The sequence below is a fragment of the Cryptomeria japonica genome, chromosome 4, assembly GCF_030272615.1.
Source record: "Cryptomeria japonica chromosome 4, Sugi_1.0, whole genome shotgun sequence".
Classification (NCBI taxonomy): Eukaryota; Viridiplantae; Streptophyta; class Pinopsida; order Cupressales; family Cupressaceae; genus Cryptomeria; species Cryptomeria japonica.
In genome coordinates, this window is record NC_081408.1 from 497,398,576 (window position 1) to 497,414,525 (window position 15,950).

The following is a 15,950-nucleotide window of genomic DNA, read 5'->3' on the forward strand; positions in this document are numbered from 1 at the left end:
GTGGTGTTAAAAATGTTAGAGTAGCTCGTGATGGGAAGGAAGCCAAACAATGCTCTCATGCAGGATAATTGGTTAGGTCGAGCAACGGTTCTCTTTTTTGTCCTTTGTAATAGAATTTGTTTTTATTATGCTCTTTTGTAAGGAGTTGGCGTAGGTCTGTTTCTTTTTGGGATGGTCTAAAGTTTAAAGTTTGTGATGTTTTTTATGCAAACAACTGGTTTTTTTGTAGTTTATCCCTTTCTCAGGATGGTTATCTCATGGTTGTTTATCAGTGTAAAATGTATGTTAAGGTTTTGGTAGTTTCCTTTTGAAGGTGGTTGTGTGTTTAGCTTCTAATATTGGGTTGTTTTGGAGGCTTGGAAGCCCAAATTCTACTATATGTAAACTCTTACCTTATTTTGATGCAATAAAATACAATATTATTACCAACCAAAAAAAAAAACATATAGCCAATATATACTCATTGTAAATAATACTATCAAGCATACATATTAATGAAATGATAAATAATGAAGGGGTTTCAAATAATTATGAACAATAATTTTTTTTTTTTGCATTTTGTGTAATGATTTTGACATTATAAACAGAGAGACACCATTTAACAACGCACCCATAAAATGAAATGATAAATAATGAAGGGGTTTCAAAGAAAACAAAGAGATAATCATTTTTTTTGCCATTCTCTATGAGAATTTTGACATTATTAAATTGTAAGAGAGCATTGAAATAGAGGGGCATTATAATGAGTCAAGTTCACACTATAATACAGGGGCATTATAAACAGAGAAAGATCATTGAAATGAAACCCTCAATGCCATGTACCAATGAAAAAATAAATCAATTTCTGCAGGTACCAATGAGTACAAATACATCATTGAAAACCTTTGAACAAAATAAAATGTTATCGTGTGTCTATACACACGTGTGTGTGTGGGGGGGGGGGGAACAATAACCATATAGCCACAATACACTGTAAGAGAGCATTGAAATGAAACCCTAAACCGCATACAAAGAAATCATCAATATACAAAGGATAATGCAACTACAAAGGAGTATAAACCATCACTTGACATCCAATATACCAGTTAATATTATTTACAGTGACTACATTGGTAGAAAAACTTGGAATGAAATGCAATTCTGAGATATTGAAAGAAATATATGAAAGAAATGTTGGTTTATTGAAAACAGTATAGTTAAAATTGAAAGATTTATAAAATCAAACATTGACTGCAAAGGGAATTTAGTTATCTTGTGTGTACCAACCTAAATGAGCACCCTTCAATAAGGAATGTGCAGAGCTCAAGAATATGCAGTGAATTGGATTGTAATGAAAGTGACACGGGAAATTATGTTATATAAAATAATTCGAATGTGAAATATGAATGCATTCATTTGTGGTAGCTGATTTTCAAATTTGAATGTTTGTGGGAAACAATCGGTCATCTCATATTAAATATGCAGTCCTTCATTGCTTCGTTCCCTTCAGTTTTCTTTGCTAGCTTGAATGAAATTTGATTTTTTTAATTTTTTTTATGCAAAATCTTTTGTTATTGGGGAGCCTTACACCAATTGTTGCAAATACAGATCCATTTAATGTATGAAGTGAGTGTCTATGAAGTCAATATTTGATTGTTTTTATGTCATGTAATGCACCAATAATTGTGCATATGTAAATGTGATTTGAATACATTTGTACTTTTTAACCACTTGCATAGAGTGGTAAATGTAAGCATAAAGTTTTTAAAATAATATATAATCATTATATTTTGTGCAAGATGATTTCTATTAAAATTGGAAATATACCAATAGTTTTTTTTTTAACTTTTTTGTGGTCAACTACACATCCAATGGTGAACATGTATTCGTGTTCTATTAAATATTTATTGATATTTTTTAATTATGTACTGACAAAAATATTTGTATCTTTTGGGGGGTCACTATGACAATAACATGGCGGTTATTGGAACTATGTCAGCTATTGGTGCTCTTCCCCTACCTCAAAGATAATATACATGGCAAGATAAAAAAATCATGCATACTCACCTATATAATAAACATTGTCTAATTTAGATCTCAAATTTGAAATTTTTTTAATGATGCTCGTAGGTGTTCAAAGAGTACCCTTTAGCCTACTTCATTTAAGTAGGTTAAGGCTAGGCTTTGGAGACAGAATAATTTAATTAATTAAAATAGAGTTGCAAATGGAATTTCATATCTTTTGGTCTTTTCAATTTTTTATGATGGGAATTTTGGACATTTTTGTTCAACTCAAACTCTAAGACAAAAACCCCAAGGGTTATTGGCTTCTGAGGAGATTTTTCTTCCTAGTTAATATCAGCTGGATTCACTCAAAATTCATAGTTGCGCTGAAATGGAGAAGTGAAGATTCCAACCCAGATTGCCATATTTTACAGATTCATAGGATTTACAAGCAACAAATTTAGAGGTTTCCAAGAAAATATAAATTAGCAAGTGGAGCTATCTGAATAAGGATTTGCAAGTAAATAAATTTGTGAAAGAATTATTATTCATTGTGCTGGTCAATTCATATTAGACTCCCGTGGTCAAAATGGCTGAATACCATTGGTATGAAGGTATTTTACAAGATTAATGGAAGGATTGATTATTATATTGAATATATAGCCTGAATATATATCAACTCCAGCTTTGTGAGAGGAGATGGTGGAGTTTGGAATGCACTGGTTGTGTTTCTAGAAGAAGGTGATGTTTAGTTTGTGAGGAGCCCCAAGGCTTTCTATCAAACAACCACCCTTGCTGCATGCCATTAAGGAGTCACACCAAGTTATTGGAGACATGAGGATCGGCGTAGGACAATTAAAAAGGTGATTTGAGGTTTGGGCGTTCAGGTATTGGAAGAGTTCTCATCTAATTCAGTTCTAAGTCAGGTTGCAAGAGGTGAAAAGGAGCTAGACGAATATTATCAAACCTGCAACAATTTCAGATAGCCATTGGAACCAAGGGTATTCACCCTCACATTCTTGTATTGCATATACAGTTCGCTGTTACAAGCTGCCTGGATTAGGAATTTATTTGGACAACAAAGTTGTTTCTAGACTTGTTTAAAAGGTCAAAAATTTGTTGTTTGAAGACACTGAAATTACATTTGAAATATATCTGCCAGTTGACAAGTATTTATATAAGTAATTCCATACAAGAGTTATCTATTTTCTATGCTCGAAATAGTGGATATAGCTGTACTCAATGCAGTGTTAACCTATGCATCATAGTTTGGCACAAAAAAAAAAGAATTATGTATTGAACTTGAAACACATTCTCAAACATTGACTGAGCACAAAGAAATCAGCAAAGGAACTCTATAAGCTGCCACCAAGTTAATTTTAAAATACATAATGCCAATAGGTTTTATATACAGTGCTTTTACAAATGGAAGAAGAAATCTAGAGGAAGCGATACATAGCTTGTATGTCGTACATGTACCCTTAGATCTTATCCAAGGCTTGGTCTTAGGTATCAATGTTTGCCATTAGCAGATATGATTGTCATGCACACTTCCCCTCATTGGCAACTCCTTGAGGCCTACATTGTTCTAAATTTAGAGAGAATTTACAAGGCATAGAAGTTTGTTAAAGATAAGTACTGTCTAATAATCAGTTTGAAAGAACTAAAGAGTAGTTTCAGTTGAAACTTCTTCTCAAATGAAGTGCACATAGAATTAAATGTGCTTTGTTATTTCATGTTGAACAAGATTCTTGGCAAGAGCAATACAATTTTGGATATAACATAATAAAGTGGCACTCTTAATAGTGCCCATACAAGACTTATCCAATAACCTTTTAAGTCACACTGGCTCCTTTGCTGCTTCAATTGCCCTTCTATATTCAGCCTCTATAAATGAAAGAGCCATAGTTGATTGTTTCTTGCTAATCCACGTGACAGCACCTGCACCAAATTTGAAGGCAACCCGAACTAATTCCTATCAACACAATCACCAACTTAGTCAGTATCACAATAACCTTATAAATTAGCATTTTTTGTACAAGAATAATAAATTATCATTGTCATGCACACTTCCCCTCAAAGGCAACTCCTTAAGGCCTAACATTGTTCTAAATTTAGAGAATTCACATGGCATAGAAATTATTTTTAAATAACTATAATCTAATCATCAGTTTGAAAGAATTGAAGAGAAATTTCACCATTGAAACTTTTTCTCTAACAAAGTGCACATGGACTTCAATGTGCTTTGTTCTTTGATGCTGAACTAGATTCTTAGCAAGAGTAATACAACTTTGGCCATCACCTAATGAAGTGGTACTCTCAATAGTACCCATCCAAAACTTATCCAATAATCTTTTAATTCACATTGACTTCTTCGCTGCTTCTATTACATTTCTATTTTCAGCCAATGTAAACGAGAGAGCCATAGTCGATTGTTTCTTACTGCTCCATGTGATAGCACTTGCACCAAATTTGAAGACAGCCCAAACTAGAGTCCCTGTCAAGATAATCACCGACTTAGTCAATATCACAGACGCATTATAGATTAGCATTTTTTGTGCAAAATAGAGATCAGAATTAAGAGTACCTTTAATATACTTAATATTATTTTTGATATTTTCTAGTGATCCACAAATAGATCTTGCATAAATTTAGATGATATACCTACTGCAGATATAATGTTAAGTCTAGATTTACTAAAGCAAAACAAACTTCCTAGTAATTGTCCATATAAAATAGAATCGATCTTTTCACATGGAGGTTTGGAGTCAAATTTGATTACCATTTCAGTAGGAATAGCAACAAGTTCCCAATCAATCGGATGAAATTTTTTATGTAGGTCTTGTGTGTGTTGTGCTTGAGATACCACAATAGAATGTGGATCATGGAATATAGTCATTCTCAAGAAATGGTGGACACACAAATCATTCATTTCAAATGTTTGATTGAATTTGTTTCTATACTTGTGAACTAAAGAATTAAGACTGCTCATAATGATTAACACAATTATAATGATCTATCTTCAATTTTAACAAAGAGATCATTGTCCAAGTAGCAAATAGAGAATACAAGAGATTAAAGCATGCTATCATGTAGTGAACAAAGACAACTTTCTATGCCAAAATTTTGCACTTTTCCAAATGTTTAATGGATAGGAATTTTGTTAAACAGTTCATGTGCATGTCTGTAAAAGAGATTTCTGATTCCATAGTTTTAGGCAAGAGATGTTTCGAGTTTGAATACATTGTCATTAACAAATATAAGCTTGGATTCAAATATATATATCAAATATTTACCCTTTATTTCAGAGTCTAACATAAACCAATGAAAAATCACAACGAGCTGTTCTGAATGATGGCCAATAAGATGTCAACAAATATTATCTCTGACCATTTTACTCCAGCATGGTCATTGATTTGGTAACAGTTTCCACTCCAAATCTTAGCACGAATATCCACAGGAAGTTCTGAGTATTGACTAGCATCAACCAGCTTCCTTAACAACTGTCATATGTCTCTGGCCACTCCCAATACAGCTCCAACCCACGTTAGCAACCTGAAGTTCCTTCAACCAGCAAGGAAGATGTCCAATAGGTCTGCAACAACAACATTAATGACTGCCAAGACTCCCACAGCTCCCCAAAATCAAATGTGACAGTAGAATATCCTCATGCCCTCCTGCTGCATTAGTTCAAACAGCAAATATGGCACCCATACTCCATGATATAACTCTGAAAGGAAGTGATGGACTGTCCAAGGTGGAGTTGCCTACATTGAAACCCAAAAAACCACTTTTAAGAGGAAAATGAGAGGTCAAAAAGGCCTCAACTTGTTTTATGCACTCACACCCAACTTAAAATGGAACAGTAGTCAGAAATGAGAGCTTCAACCACTCCAATTCACCACATTTATTATCGCCCAACCATAGGTGTAATTCCACATGCCATGGCATCCAAACTTTCCTAGCATTCAGCTTGAAATACAATCAGACTAAAAAATTGATCCAAAACCAAAGAAAACAATAATTTTCTGTTTGATTGCAAACCTCCATATAACTATCAAAACTTCTACCTGTAGAGAAGTTAGATATTTTTACACTCAAAACTTTGAAATTCAATTCAATAGATGCACCTGTGAATCTTGTGTGAATCCACCAAGGTTAACTAAAATGGGCTTTTGTCGAATCAACCAAGAACCCAAGGGTTTTCCTCCTAGGGTTTGCTGAACCAAAAGCACAAGCTCTCAAAGAAACTCACCAAAAAACAAGTCAAGAATGAAGTGCTTTTTGGTTCTCAACTTTATTACATCCCATCTTTGACAAAATTACTTAATTTTCATTTATTTCATATTCCTACCCAAAAAGTGACCTAGTTTATAAATTTTCCATTGACAAAATAAAGTAACTTTATTAAAATAAACAAGGTTCATCTTTTAATTAATTAAATATAAAATAATCCCAAGAAACTTGAGACTATTTAAAATTTAAATAATTAATTATTCCCAATGAAGCCCAAAATTGGCCTATGGGAATCAAATAGGCTAAAAGAGACAATTTCGACTACTCAACAGAAAGGGGCATTACAGTCATCCCTTCCCAAAAATTCCTTGTCCCCAAGCACTCTAAACTTGTATGCCAATACCAAGATCCCAAATAAACTTGTGGAATGCACCGACGTATCTCTATTGCACCATTCTGATTGAACTAAATCCAACAGTTTTATCATTCTCTATTACATTGTGAAGCAATGTACCGATCATGTAAATTTCTTGATTCAATATTTTCATATCAACATACACACTAAGGCTAGAAGGAAAAACACTTCTCATCAATTTACCAATAGCAATCACACATACCCCTTTTAGGTGGCTGATACAAATGATGACAATAGTGTTAAAACTGAAAATTAAATGTATAGCTATCTTGAGGAGGCTTCCACTGTCATAAACTGATAAAAAATCATTAATACACAATCTCCAAGTGCTATAATGGCAGTACATGCACACAACTTCATGCAACCATCAATGCAACATCTGAAAATATGAAGATAAACAACATGAAATGATTGCAACAACCATTAATCACCAATTTGGAATTTAGAAGCAACTTAACCATTACTGAAAACTCTCCCACTTTTTGCTGCATACTGTTGAGTTTCCGCCAAGCTTGTCAAGAAAATATTTGTTCATCTGCTAGTAATTGTAATGTCCCCTACTAGGAGGCTGCCTATTTAACAAGCATCATTATACATTATTATGCATTATTATGCCTTAATTCAGATTATTAAGCTAGAGACAATTAATTGTTCGTAATACAATCAATAATTATTATATTAGACCCATCCTTACTTCTTTCCTAACCCTAATGGAGCACGGGGAATTACTGTCACAGGGCGCTTGGAAACCACCTCCACAAGTAGGCCCAAGGGTTTCATGAGCACCCATCAATACCACCTCTTGGGGCTCACCTAATTTGGGATGGAATTAGTCTGCCTCTCCCTACACAAACCAACCTATCCTTCCAAAGGCATTAGCGAAAGATTAAAGACTCTGTCATTAATATAATGTCTTTCATGAATTTTAAATATATGTGCTTTGATATGTATGTATATTTAATCATTTCTGATATAAAATTCATTATTATTAGCCAAATATATATTTATATATATCTTATATTATGGGCTTATTCTATTTATATAATCATATGCATATGTATTATCATTTTTAGAAAGAAGGGACAAATACAAAGAAACAGAGAAAGAGACCTTAACAAAGGCCAACAAAGAAACTACCCTATCCTATCCTTATCAAGTAATTGATCCAATTCAGCAGAAAGATCTGAAGGCAAAAGACTCCTGTCAACAATATTCCATCCCTCCAAACGGGCAGACGACCACTTGGCCAAACAGTCCGCTACTCCATTCCATTCCCTAGGAATATAGGAAAAGGAGATAGAATCAAAAAACCCGCTCAAGTTGAGCATCTGTTGGAGGATCTGAGCAATCCGCCAATCACCCCCTTCCAGCCACCCCTCATTCAACATGGTAATCATCACCTGAGAATCAGACTCGCAAATAACCCTCCGCAAACCCAAAGCATAAGCTCTCTGTAACGCATACCAAATAGCAAGGGCTTCCATAACATTATTGCTGTGTAGCCCTTTATACACAGAAAAGAAGAAATGGACCTGACCAGAACTATCTCGACCAATCCCTCCTATTCCTGCTAGACCAGGATTCCCTCTGGAAGAACCATCAAATCATATGTATATTTATTTTCATTCTTACCAGAATTAATATTTGTCAATCAGCATAATTAATCCTTTAATTCATAATGGGCAGATACAGCATACCAATCTGCTGTTTGTAAATAATTACTTGGCGATGAATGATCAATCTGAAGTCTGCAGATTAATATTCCTTATCACTTCCTTTTTCTCTCCTTCATTCGTTCATCCCCATGCATATCACCAAGAACAAGGATGTTACTGCCTGTAACTTAATAACAGTTCTGATCTGATCTGATTGAAGGTGTTCCCATAGGATGCTTTTGATTCCTTTATAACTCTCAATGTAAGGGAGAGGTTGAACCTCTTCATCATGTACGCCCTTAGGCAAGAGACACATCCTTTCACCATGTCTGAAAGACGTTATAGATATGTACTTGCTTATATTGTGTTTGTTTTGAAAACAAGATGTTAGGGAATTTAAAATCGCCACCTTTATTGCTTTCTCATGATCACATAAATATCTTGTTTCAAAGAATAAGATGGGTTTAAACTTTATTTCAATGAAATTATCTACTTTTGTACAATAAGTTTTATATATATATATAAAATATTGCAAATTGCATTATAATGTAATAATGCTATGAATAGCATTATCGAATGCAATGTTTATAAACCGAAAAATCAACTATAGTGAAGAAAAATATATGAATCGATATGCTTTTTACAAGCAATATCAAAATCAAGCAAATCAAAGTTTTGACTTATTGTTATGGGAGCTATTCAAAGATCCATCGAATGGAACAAATCAAAAAGCAAAATAAAAGCATTGAACTGTAGTTAGTACGGTTGTATGAAGCTGAATATAGAGCAAAAAAGAAGCGGTTGAATGAAGCCGAATATAGAGCAAAAAAGAAGTCTTAACTGAAGAAAGATAAAGAGCATGTGAAATATAGTTGATACAGTTGTTCATGCCAATAGGAAAAAGGGAATTTCAGTCTATCATTGATGCATTAAGAATTGAATGAGCTGATGCATTAAAGGCACACGAATTGCAAAATAAGAACACCTATATAAAACATATTTATTAAAAGTACTTGATCAAACTCATGTATACATTGAAATAGATGAACTAGCCTAGCAAATTATAAATTATGTTTCTCGGCCATATCCTAATAGTAGGACATTGAATTTCATTATTACAAATGCGTGTAGATATATCAAATTGCACCTGGGTTTCCCTCCTGCCTATTGTTTCCAGTTAGCCAAGCATTTCATTCAGAGTCGGGTATCTTTCATGTTATGAAAGATTTCGGGGGAGCGTAAGCTTTATGGTTGGGCAAGAAAGCGCAGGAGCCAAGTTCTCGTCTCTTGAGCTAGTGGATGACTGTTGGGGTCTATGGCATTCGGAGACCGACTGTATTTTCTTACCTCAATTCTTATATATATCATTTGTATTGTACTTCATATGGTATTGAGTTGGACATAAGGCCTGAGATGCCTAATTTGTACTATTATTTATATCATTTTCCACATGCTAATACTTGGATTAAGCACTACTTTATTGAGATGCATTTTATATTTAAGATGAATATTGAGTTATTATCTTTCATTTTATATTATTGCAATCATGAGTATTTATTTATTTGCAAGATATAGTTTAAGGGGGGGGAGCCTTACACTCGACACCCAGACTCAACACGGACTTAGCAAAGACATGTCAAATTGTAAAAACCAATAAATCCAGAGATTTTTAATGATTTAAAACTTGTTTCATGCACCCTTTAATAAATAAACCTTAAAGACACAATAACCTCATCAAATAGAAGCTATTTTCCTCACATATACAAGCATGCATCAATCAAATAACTATAAATGCAAATTTTAGCTAAAGGAAATACACATCTCAATATATAAATATTGTCAAATGTATACAAAACTCATGGAATATGAAACCCATGGCATCAAAATAAATAATAAAACTAAAACTATGACTTAACTTGTATTCAGTAGTACAAGGACTATAGCATGCCATCTTTGCCTATGGCGATCCTTCTATAATAAACAAGTTGTCCAATGTATGAAACAAGATTTTTTATTGTGGCTTTGACATTATTCCCTCTCTCTTTACCCCCATACGTTATACCATTTATATATATATATATATATATATGTACACACACACACATATATAGACACATACATACATACATACATATCTACATATCTACATGTATGTATGTATATATATAAGGATGATATAGTAATTGAGGAGATTGATCCTAAAAATACGAAGGATGAAAGTGCTAGGATTAAGAAAGATATTACATAATAAAAAATAAAGATGTATATATATACACACACACACACACACACACACATATATAGACACGTACATACATATCTACATATCTACATGTATGTATGTATATATATAAGGATGATATAGTAATTGAGGAGATTGATCCTAAAAATACGAAGGATGAAAGTGCTAGGATTAAGGAAGATATTACGTAATAAAAAATAAAGACGTAGGACTTGTCATGATGGAAATATATATATATGTGTGTGTGTGTGTGTGTGTGTGTGAGAGAGAGAGAGAGAGAGAGAGAGAGATTGATTGTACTTTCATCCTTCGTAATTTTTAGGATCAATCTCCTCAATTACTATATCATCTCCTCAATAGGGTACGTACATACATACATACATACATATATATATACATATGAATATACATATATATGTATATATGTATGTATATACATATACAAAAGCTATTCATTTTGTAGATTTTTATGATCATGATTCATCATTGACCTATTACTTGCTTAGACTTATAGTGTGATGGGGGTTTGGGGGCAACACCAAAACAAGGTTGAAAGGTAGCACCCCTTGCAGGGTTTGTGGCAGCACCCATAGTGGGGTCAAGTGGCAGCACCCCTCGTGAGGGTCAAGGGGCAGCGCCCCCAACAGAAATGAGGGACAGCACCCTTGGAGTGTTCCCTGTCGCAATACAAGGCGTATTCGAGGGCGAAACCCATACCACCAAGCCCAAATGAAGACCTTCAAAACCACATAGACCTTCGTGGCGCACACCATATTCATTGTTTTAAAATCCTAGATAGGCATGTCATGAACCAAACAAGCATTGAAATTTTGTAAGTTTAAAAAAAAAATTAAAATGGTTGAGTCTTAGGCTTGGGACTCGCCAAGACTCGGGATGGGTGCCTTGCCTTGAACTCATCGAATCTTGGTGAGTTTGGGCGATTCTGATTTCTACGGTTTATATAATCATCTATCCATTAAGATACATCGAATGCAAACTCAACTTCTTTCTCAATTCATTATATCAAATTCATTGCATACCTTGTGTCCAACCTTTGAGATAACAAGTACTGATGTCTTAATTGTGTAAGGAATGGTAGGACTGCCATGGAATGTCATATCTTGTATGTGGCTTGCTTCCACAGACAGCATCTCATGCTTAGCTATGATATATTGCATATAAATAAGGTAATGCCTCTTACCATTGACATCCTCATAAAACTCATCAATCATCTTATGATTACCAAAATCAGGACAAACAAAGGTCTATTGTTAATAATCATAGTATCAACATTTTCTCTAACCACATCTTCTTCGATTATTGAATATACTTCATGCTCATCATTATCTTCCACAATTCCACCATCATCATTAGTGACCACAACATTTGTATCCTTGTAAATTTGTAATACTTTTGTTTGGATAATTATGGAACTCCACCTCATAATCCTCTTGATATGGAACATTTATTTCATATTCTAAGCTGTCATAAGAATGGTCCAAAATTTACCTTCTTTTGTTGATGTCTTATAGATGTTTGCATCAATTCTAAAATACTGAAGAATAGAAGATTTGGAATTAACTAGATCTTCTTCAACTTCATGCAGTTCTGATTTTTCCTCATACTCTCTCATCATAATTGCTTTCCCTTGAAATTTTGAACTTTATTGTTGCCTAAAAGCTTGCTCTTCATGGTTCATGTTCGCAACCTTTTCCTTAATTTTTTTTAGGTGTTGTTTTGCATGAGTGGCTATCAACATAGCTTCCTCAACCCTCCTTAGTCATTCACCAAACATTTTTTGGTTCTTCATTACATCTTCTGTACTTGTTTGGGATGTGATTAATTTCTTTCCTACCTCAAGGTCTTTGGGTATTTGAAAGTGGATCATTAACTGCCAGATGCAACATAAGTGTCAACTAATATTGGTTTATGCTTAATGATCTATTCTGACTTCTACTTTTCCTCAAATGATGAGTCTTCAACTTTCTTTTCAACTGATAAATAAGGTTTCAGAATTGTTTACTGCTATATCTGGTAAATTAAATACAATAAGTAAAAATAAAGATGACAACGCATACAAGATATAGGAGTAAAATATATCTTCATTCGCACATGAAATTATTACAGAGAAATGAAAAAGAAAACACATTCTCTATAGCTCAATTTGGATATTTATCCCCTTTAGGTTTCAATCAGGAAAGGAGATCTAAACACTCAAGCACATAAGACACCCACAAGCCTACTCAAGTTGGATTATCAATCCTTGTAATCACGAAGTACAACAAGAAAAGATGGCCAAGAAGGTTCAAGTAGGCTTTACAAGCTCAACTAGTGGTATGCTCAATATACCTCAAAGTCACTTTGAGGCCTAACTCCATAGATGAAAGGGAACACAGACAAACAGTCACGAGGAAAGGGTTACCCCCTCTCCATCTCCACTACTCTAAGGTATAAAGTTCTTAGAGACTTAGCCCAAATTGATAATATTTCATTTTCATGAGGTGTGTTTCAACTTTCAATTCACCCTTTGCTCTTTATAATTTTCAGAGCACGGGAGTTGAGTTCATCCCTAGAGTGTTCATTTCTCTAGGCAGGCTCCCTAAAAAAAGGAAGGATCACTTATTTTTTATCCTCAAGTTCACCGTGAGACGCAAGAGGACAGCAAACATAAGTAAATCTTGGGGATTAAAAAGACAATGATTTATTTTAGATCCCAAATACAAATGTGAAAGGTTGATTTTAAGTCTGATTTCAATGTGAGGAAAACGCACCAAAGTTCCAAACATGATAGCAAGCAATGATTTGCTAATGATAACAAAGATTGTGATTTCCTGGAAAGTTAAAAAAGAGCATTTAGAACAAGTGCACCTAGATTTAACGTTTCCAATCTTTCTTGGTTCAATCAAATGAAGTCCAAGCTAGCTTTCGTTATCTTTAGATCTTGAAATTTTGCACACATGCAAGACAACAAGCAACAAAGACAAAGCCCTAGAAAAATGAAAGGGTGACTTTGAACAATTATTCCCAATTTTCGGTGCAAGATCTGGAAGAACCACTTGCTCCACAACAAAGATCTTTGAATCAGCTTTCTAACGCTTTTTAGTTTTCAAAATCCAACATATAGTCAAAAGTTATGCTTGTTTTCGTGAAAGGTGGTCCACAAATGACCAAAAGTGCCTCATTATTACTATCGACCAGGTGCACCCTTTTATGTTCCAAATGCGTGACTTTGCTGACCAGAAGTGCCAATCTACTAACCAGATGTGGCACTCTATTGATTAATTGCAAAGTCGGACTCAAAGTAAGGATAAAAAATGCCAGATGCTCCCCATAATGGACCAGATGTGCCTCATGATGCCAAAAGCACCTAAAAACTGACCTAATGTGCCTCAAAATAGATCAACGCTTGAGAAAGTCAGGACCTTAGTACAATTTTTCATAAGCTTGCCAAAATAAGCCAAATGCGCTGGAGGATAACCAAATGTGTTGGAACACTGATCAAAAACGCAGATCTGACTTCCAAATGAAATAAACCCTTCTGCAAAGAAAAACAGATATTATATTTATACCAAATGTGTTGTAGGTTGGCCCAAATGTGTGATTTGTCAGCTTAGAAGCATAAATCCAACCTGCAACTTCAAAATAACACACTTTTTTCGATAATTTTTTTTGTTAAACTCAAGGAATTGGGTTCCACCGGGCATGCCAAAATGTGAAGTTATGAAAATGTGAATCTAATTAAGATGGAAATAATGCAATGCAATATCCAAATTCACATTCATAAAATCACTCAATAAAACCTAAGATCTATGCATAAATCAAATAATAAACAGTAATACCACAACAAAGACCTTAGATTGCTTCATTGTTTCTTGATAAAAATTTGAATTCTTGATGTAGATTTAGATTTTGCTCTCAGATTTTGTAGCATAACCTTGATATCAACATGATAGTATGCAGGCTTGTTGCTTGACAATGGATGTTCAATAGATGCTATCTTGCTTGCTTGATAGTGATAGGACTAGCTTGATAATGAGTTAGATTACATAGGATATTGATCATATGATTGCTAGCTAGGGAGAAATGAATGAGTGAAGGTCTTATTTATATGTCTCACTTAACATTTATTAGTGGTAGGGATTAATTGGAAAGATCAATGGATGAGAAAATGAAATATCTTAATGAATAATTTCCAGATTTAAATATTAACACTGGCAAACTTTTAAAAGTTAATGATTTTTTTAATAATCCAAAATTTCTGAAATACACCAGACAGTGGTTTCCTGATATAACTAATAGCTCTCTTTCAAATAATAAGATCAGGTTTAGAATAAACATACAGCTCTTAGAGAAAATATGCAAAACAGTTCATACACAACATAATTGATTGAACATATTATTATACTTGAAGTCTAGTAGCAATATATGATTGATATATCATTCAACATGTAAAACTTAGGCCATACTTGAATATTCACTGCCTATTGTTGGTGCAAAATGATCCATGATGCCTGGAATTTATAAGGATGCCACCCTGAGGTTCGCTTCTCCTACTAGCAACTAATTATGTTTGGTGCCCTTTGACAACTACTAATCTACTGCCTTCACACAGCTGTCTACCCTCCCTAGTGGATGGCGTTTCCAAATCTAAGCATTGATAGGTATTTTGTCCTATCACTCGATTCCTTCAATTTTTTGTCTGGAGTAAAATTGATTTTGTTTAATGCAGTAAATATCTAAATTCTTTGATGATGCTCTACAACTCCACAATCACACATATATAAACAAGGTATAGCTCAGTCAAGAGATAACCACCATAGGTCGGTCTGAGAGCTGACTTATTATAAGATTTATATAATTATTAGTTCAACAACCTCCCTCTTAGGTTGACCCAAAAGGACCTATTAAAATATTCAATAATTTCATTTATTGATATTTTATTTATTTAATTAACTAAAATAAACAAATAGATGACCTAGCTGACTGAGTTTGGTCGGTGTCATTACAAAAAAATTGAGAGAGGGTAGTGTTATGTTTTAAGCTAAATAGGGACCCAGTTGATGGTGTTTTTATACATGATTGAACACAGAATAAAGTATTGAATAATCTATCCTCTCTTGAACAAAGACTTCTCAAATGCTGAACATGAAAAGGATCACTTGAGACGACTCCAAGGTTTACAATGTCAAGTCTTGAAGTGTTGAATAGCTTCAATGGTGCGATGTGTTTGTTGCACCTACAAAGGGACTTACGCGATTATTCTTCTCAAGCTCAATGACTGACGTTCTTCGAATGATGTTGCAATATTGTTCTTTCCTACTACTAATGATCTTTGATTAAAAAGTGAAAAAGAGAGCAAGGTTTAGGAATGCTACGCTAGTGCTAAGAATGCAAGACAATGGACAATCTCAAGTGAGCT

At 34.0% G+C, this 15,950-nt stretch overlaps 1 protein-coding gene across 4 annotated transcripts in view; it reads right to left on the bottom strand.

The window, feature by feature from the left end:
* Positions 1-3,324: 3,324 nt before the first annotated feature.
* LOC131060366 (pentatricopeptide repeat-containing protein At1g06710, mitochondrial) overlaps positions 3,325-15,950 on the bottom strand; it is a 155,968-nt gene continuing 143,342 nt past the window's right edge. For 2 of the 4 annotated variants that reach the window (XM_057993551.2, XM_057993550.2), the window contains 2 exons: positions 4,182-4,480; positions 3,325-3,958 (listed from right to left, as the gene is read on the bottom strand). The gene's annotated coding sequence lies outside the window, so the exon portion shown is untranslated. The remainder of the gene's footprint in view (positions 3,959-4,181; positions 4,481-15,950) is intronic. The other 2 variants (XM_057993553.2, XM_057993552.2) reach the window with 2 other exon arrangements.